At 38.4% G+C, this 7,514-nt stretch overlaps 1 pseudogene; it reads right to left on the bottom strand.

Annotated features, from left to right (window-relative positions):
* Positions 1–6,064: 6,064 nt before the first annotated feature.
* On the bottom strand, positions 6,065–6,552 carry LOC114051625 (annotated as a pseudogene).
* Positions 6,553–7,514: the final 962 nt, after the last annotated feature.

The following is a 7,514-nucleotide window of genomic DNA, read 5'->3' as shown; positions in this document are numbered from 1 at the left end:
TAGTCTGAATTAATTTCTTTAAGTATTAACTAATTTGATCACCTTGCTGTCCAAGGGATTCTCAAAAGTCTTCTCCAGTGCCACAATGGGGATTCTGCAGTGCTCAGCCTTCCTTTTAGTCACAGACATACATTGCTACTGGAAAAAAAAAAAACCAATAAAAAACAAACAAACAAACATCAAACAAACAAAAAGAAATCAAAAAAACAAAAAAAATAGCTTTCACTATACAGACCTTTGTCAGCAAGTTGATATCTCTGCTTTTTAGGATGCTGCCCAGATTTCTCATAGCTTTCCTTCCAAGGAGCAAGTCTTTTAGGAAACTGAGGCAAACAGGATTAAGTGACTTGCCCAGAGTAACACAGCTATGGTCTGGGGTCAGATTTGAATTCAGGAAGACTAGTCTTCCTGACTCTAGGCCCGGCACTATATTCACTGTGCCACCCAGCTGCCAACTGTAGAAGGACTCTAGTCTTTCAATATACTTATTTAGGCAGTCCAAATCTTAAACCAATGACTAGCTTGAAGAGCAAAATGGAGTTGATATAGATAGGACCTACCTGACCACAAGTTTCTAATCTGTTGTGATGTAAATGTTTGTGTTCATTGCAAGATCTGAGCCAACATTAGCATCTTGTATCATTTTTTTATTTCCATCATCCATTCATCTCAGACTGACATGGAACTGGAATTATTTATTATTTTAACAGATCTTTCCAGGGGAGTAATGGACCAAAAGTGCCTGTTCATGATCACTAATGAAAATATATGTGCAGACAGAGAAACAGATGGCTCTGAATTAATATTTTTTTGGGCTGATGTTGTTTACTTCAAAATCTCAAGTACCTTTTGATGCTGATAACCAAATTAAGAACAAATACTATCTTAAGAGAGTTATCCTTTGAATAAGGTTAGGTACTAGCCTATAATTTCATTGGTAAAGGGAACTCTCAAGTGATGAATCTTCCTCTACTAAAGTAGGCCATCACCTTCTACCAAAGTAGGTCATCCTATCAGCCTTGGAAAGCTGTCCAAAGCCCTGAGGTTCAGTGATTGCCCAGGGATATGCAATCAATGTGTGAGAAGTGGACTTGATTTCAGATCTTCATAACTTTGAGGACAGCTCTCTAACCACTGTGTAACACTGTCTTTAATTAACCAAAACACAGTCTTTAATTCATACATAGCAATGGAAAGGAAAATTGTTGAGGAAGCAACCCACGTGGCAAGAGTGAGAGGAAACCAAAGGATGGCCAATTCATCCATTAATATCCACCCAATATCAAGAGAAATAGTAGCCGGTTCATTGGGTTGAACCCTGTGGAGGATTTATGAGAGGATATGGATAGAGGTCATTCAGAATGAGAAGGCACGGATAGTTTGTGCCCTACAATAATAAATTGTAAACTTATCATGACAATCCATGGAAAAGAGCAATTGCACAAATAACTCAGAGCAATGGTGATTCCCGTCCCCTCTCCACAAAACAAACAAACAAACAAACAAACACGGACTGTTAGGGCTAGAAGGAACCTCAGAGATAATCAGATCCAATCCTATGATTCTAGAGATGAAGAAATTGAGGCTCATGATGTGAAAGTGACTTGCTCCCAAAGTTACACATCTAACTCGTGATGGAATAGAACCAGAACTAGAACTAAAGTTTCCTGACTCTTCATCCCATAAACTTTCAACCTATCCTTTCTATCATACTGTCTCTTATTTATGCCACCAATCATTTGGGGATGGGATGTTTGAATGTTAGTGCATATTCTTAATGTTTCAGACAAAATTACAAACACATCCTGCACCTTTGGAAACATCTTTATCATCACAGTGGCTGACGTCTGGATGACTGACCACATTTACCCCCCTTTTAAGTAGCTGTTTCAGAGCAGTGTAGATATGTTGGGTTGTTTTTGAACAATTGATTAAGTAGGTAGATGATGGGAAGCTGTCTTGATCCCCCATTCTGATCTGCTGACTTGATGCCTCCCAAAAGGGGTTGGGGAAGGGGTATAATTCATTTTTTTGTTCTTAGATGAAAGATATTAATAAAAATTAATTAAATGCCTGAAGTAGATTATGATAATTTTTTTTAAAATGGCAAACTTTTCCTTTCTAATTCCTGCTCATGGGCAAGATATATATATATATATATATATATACATATATATATATATATATACACATACATCAATATATGTCCATATCTATCTCTATATATCTTTATAAATGGAGGGAGAAGGCAAAACATGAGGAAACTATAAAGGCAAAATGAAAGCTACTCTAAGAATGTCTCATCTGCCATAGTACATATACCAGTCACCCACATACAACAGAATTGACTGTCAGAATAAATATTACAAATAGATCTCTTTGCACTACATTTTGTAATTGAAGCCCTGATTGGAAAGAGTGTCTAGTTTCTGCTCTCAAGAAGCGTATTAAGGGTCTTTGAGAACCAGATAAATCAGTATTATCTTATTTCTATAGAATTTTATAAAACAGAGAGAATCAGATCCCCCTACAACTTGAACATTAATTTTCAGAGCAAGACAAATGATGCTCTTAATTCTCTATGATAATGCCATGACATGAGACAGAAATTAGAGCCTGTGCATGTCATAGTGGCTTCAACATCAAACCCTTCAACTAAACTCGCCCTTATGTTGACAAGACACTCCACTTAAGTGAAGGGGCTGTGATGAATTGATGTCCTCTGAAGCCAATGTCTGAGCCAGAATGGGATGTCTCATTTCCCAAGTGAATGTTTCTTCTAAGCGAGAGGGTTTCTTTTCTCTCCTGTCCCATCTATTGGGTCACAATTGCCTGTGAATAGTCTGAATTAATTACATACATTCTTGACCAAAACCAGGACAGCTAACTCCTTACCTTTAGACATGGACACATGCATAACTAGGATTCTTCTTCTGCTCCTTCTTTCTTAAAAGTAAAGATTCTGATTTTCTTAAAAAAAAATCAAGGGTTGCAAGAAAGAAAAGCAAAACAAAAGGTAGAAAGTCTTTCAAGAACTTGGAGAAGAAAGGGTTAAGTGCATCATGGTTATATTCCAAAGATAACTTATTACAAAAATATTTCATCTTTGAGAAGCTGTGTCCTCCTTTCCCTTCTCTTTAGGGAACCAGAGTGAACATTTCTGTAAGGCATGTTGCTTCATTCTGCAGTTGGCAGGATCGACTGAATCTCAGTCTGATTATCTGATACAAGCGATTGCAATATCCATTAAAAAGTCATTCTGCTAATGGCAGCAAATGTGCACATGTTGCTTCTTCTACAAAATATGAAATCCTACCATAATCACAGCGATTAGCTCATTAGATGGGACACCAGGCAGTTTGTGTTTTGTTTTCAAAAATAATCTGTTGCTAATTTAAGAATACCATCCCCTAGGAAACCAGGGGAAATTTGGAAGAATAAAAAAAGGAATGCTCTTGTTTTCATGTGATTAGAATGAACTAGGATGGGGAATCATAACATCCAATAGAACAGAAGTTCCCTGAGGGCAGATAATGCTTTTCCTTTTGTCTTCTGGTCCTCCAGGATCTAGGGTTGCACTTTGCAGAGTTGGATTAGATGAGATTGGACATTTTAAATCGCTATAACTGATCTTTCGATATTAAATGGGTTTCCCAAAAGAAAGCTAAGCTATCTGTTCACAGTCCAAACCACAGTGGTGGAAATGATCAATACCTCTAAAAGGCTTCAAGGCTTACAGAGGGCTTCCCTTACTTACAGAAACCTTGTGGCCATTGGTGTTTTCTATTTAATAAGGGAGAATAATTAAGAGGATTTCATAGTCTATCCTTTTATTATATGGCTTAAATCTTGACTACAATGCTAACTTTTAAAATTGCTTCTCGGGGTAGTAGAAATCCAGGTGCATATGTCCACTAGGCCATTGATGTGGGAATGGAGCTCGGGACAGAGAGGAGGGGGCTATTGCCATAGAGATGATAATGAAAACCATGGGATTTGATGAGATCACAAAGAAAGAGAAGAAATGGCCCGGGGTAGTGTCCTGGTGACACTGAATTGAATTAAATTCAAGAGAAAAAAGCAAGTTATATTTAATCAATCATATTGTCCAAACCTTTGGGTAAGTGAGTTGTTTTTTTTTTGGCTTTTTTTTTCATTGAAATGTTTGGGGTCTGTATAGACACTCCCTCTCCCTTATCCCTAATTAAAAACTGTAAAATACAGACTACTTTCCTTCTTAAATTAAATTGAATTCTTGTAGCTGACTGATGAATAGAGAAACAAGCTCTGGAATCCTGAAATAATGTGGTTACTGAAATGCTATGTATGACCTGAAATTGTGAATTAGCTTCATTGCACTTGTTAAATCCTCCTAGATTTCAGAAGCACAAAAGCTAAATGGAAAACACGTTACTTGGGAAGGAGGATAATTGTCACCTGTGGCAAAGTTGACTCTAAGAAGAAAAAACGTCATGTGCCTGTTAACTGTGATTTTAGTTTTGTCCTTGCAAAACACTTACAGATGTTCTGTATTTAAGGTGAATATAATGCTATGATTATGAAAGTATTTTATGCAAATCATATTTCTTTGCTAATAAGCGAGTAGGGGTGCTTTTAAAAATGGGCTTTAAAACTACATATTAGATTATAATTAATATATTTATTCACATTACCTTTTCATTATGCTAGAATTTGTTTTTAAGTCATTAAATAGAAAAATTCTCGTAGAATGGACCTTATTAGCATTTGACCAGAATAGAGCTGTGATTTCTGCATGTTTACATTAATAATGAATTTATTATCTTTCCTCCATAATATTTACTGTCATTATCCTTGCCCATATTTACAAATCATTTTGTTAATATTTATGGATGGAAACTACCAAAGTTGCTGCAAAAAATGGGCTAAAATGACAATTATAAAATGTATATATTTTGCATATTATATCCCTACACATGCATGTTTTATATATATATATATATATATATATATATATATATATATATATATGTATGATTTTTAAAATGTAGGGCAGCTAGGTGGCTCCATAGGGCAGGCGAGGAAGACTTGAGTTCAAATCCAGTCTCAGAAACTTACTATCTTGTAACCATGGGCAGGTCACTTCACCCTGTTTGCCTCAGTTTCCTCATCAGCAAAATGAGCTGGAGAAGGAAATGGCAAACCGCTCCAGTATCTTTGCCAAGCAAATCCTGAAATGGGATCACAAAGAGTAGGAGATGACTGAAAACTGACTAAAACATTAACAACATATGATAAAATAGCTATTGTTGGATATGTTATCAGAAAATAATGTAGGCCTATGATATGGTGAGAACTGAAGGTAACAGATGGACGATCCAAGTGTCCACTAGAACCTAAAAATGCAAAAAGACTGAGAAGACTTCCATGTCTTTAGATGGAATATCTGTAGAGGGGCTAGGGGAAGACAGGGCTTAGAATCCCAAAGGACAAAGACTGGATGAGGAGAAAGTACCCCAACCGTTTAGGGCACGCATCTGTTGAGTTACTGAAGTATTTGTGGCCCAAACTAATTGTCAACCTTAATTTTAAGCGATAGGGAGAGGAATAAGGCCTGAATGTGTGATTTCATTGGAACAGAGCTCTCAGCTCTCTATCAATGTGAGCCAGCACCTTCTCAGCTATGCGTAAATATAAATGTGTGTGTGTGTATTCAAATGATTTGCCCACTGTCACCATGCTGGTGTATATAAGAGGTCGCACTCGAACCCAGTTGTAAGAGAATAATTTTTTCTTTGTGGAGACATTTTTTTTGAGTCAATATAAAGTGTTTTATTAGCAAACTAAGTCTTTTCACTTAAATCTCCCAGCCTTGCTTCGTCTTCTTGCTCCTTTAGCCTTGTGCTAGCTTTTAAAATGGGGCCTTTTGAATATGAGGTAGCTTGGGCTTTCCTGGGCTCTGGAGAGACGTCTCACTTGCTGAGACCACGTGAGCCCCTGTCTCTCCATCACTTGGTCTCCAAGGCCTTTGGCATTCAGCCCAGGCTTGGACGTCCCAGGCATCAGCAGCCTCCACTGTGGGCCCTCAGTCTTGAGCACTGGCTTTCAGAGAAGCTTTGTATTTGCCAGTCATCTCTTTGCGTAAAGGCACCATAGCTGGGCAGGACACCTGTCCTTCTACTTAACAGATACATTCCTGCTTTTTGGGCCCAAAATTAGCTGGGTGAGAAAGCTTCTTTCTCTCTAGCTCCTCTATCTTGAGGACTTCCTCATTTCCCGCCAAGATCTTTTTGATATGCTGCATGACCTCTTTGTCCCCATCCACCAGGACCTGTTCACCGGAATCTAAATAAAACTGCAGAAATGGTGATGGCACCTGTTCTTGAACATCATGATCTGCACCCAGGGGTTTTTGTACAGAATCTGAGGGGCTCCCTGACTGGCTCCCTTGCTCAGCTCCCCATGGGTGTTGTAATTCACGGTCATGACCTTGACCGAGCTCTTAAACACGACTTCGCCCTGGCTCAGGTACTGCAGGGTCCGGTGGATGGTGAGGTGCCCTTTCATCAGCATTGTGGTGGCATCAGCGACCAAGGGGCCAAGAGACTGTGTGGAGACTTCTAATGGTTAACAATTAGAGATTACATTGACATTTTAGCCATCAATAGGATTATTTCCCCAGGAATTGTATAATATCTTCTCTGTGTGTGTACATGTGTGCATGTGTGTGTGTGTCCATACGTGTGTGTGTGTGTGTGCACGAGGACACTTATGCATTGCAATGGGAGAGAATAAAAGCCAATAAGCTACTTGATTGTCTCTGGGTCCACAATATTCCGCCATAATTAAAAAAAAATGATCAGGATGTTTCTTGGTTCAATCATCAAGAACATTCATGCCAACTAGTTGTGTCAGGAGAATTCCAACGTCCTGTCCCAAGACTCTGCCTAGCAGTGGCCTCTATGCTGTGTCTTTATAATGCATATTGGCATTCTCCATTAGAAAATGGGAATTCCACACCTGATCTGTCTTTCTGGGTGTCTTCCAGATTCAGAGTAACCTGAGTCTAGAGTGGCCAGGATGCCAGTTGAAGCCTACTTTAGGATGAATGCCGGGGTGCCTATAACCCAACAGCCTTGGCTGGCATATGTTCTGAATTGCAGGATAATACTTCATCATAATTGACAATGCTGTTGAAAAATGACAGACACTTCAGAAGCATCTGGTGAATGGAATTTGATTGTTCTACCCCTTTGCCCAAAGGTTTTCAGGCCCACTCCTATATTTACATCTTTTGTAAACAACACAAGGTGTTGCACCTCATCTGAAATCTCGCCAAATGTTAACCCTCCATGTATGATTGAGTCTTCCCAACTTTCATGACTGCCTTGCAAATTTGAGTCTGTCTTTCCTTTTATGCTTCCATACACCTTTTTAAGGGTAAAAACAGCTAAAGACACATGGCTAAAATTAACTATATGTTTCCGCAGTTGTTTAGCTATGTCTTTAACAGAAAGAGTAAAAACAAAATAGAT

This window comes from Vombatus ursinus, unplaced genomic scaffold (assembly GCF_900497805.2).
Source record: "Vombatus ursinus unplaced genomic scaffold, bare-nosed wombat genome assembly UNPS02014804.1, whole genome shotgun sequence".
In the NCBI taxonomy this organism is placed as follows: domain Eukaryota; kingdom Metazoa; phylum Chordata; class Mammalia; order Diprotodontia; family Vombatidae; genus Vombatus; species Vombatus ursinus.
The sequence above is the reverse complement of the archived record's forward strand: the minus strand, read 5'-3'. Positions and strand labels throughout refer to the sequence as shown.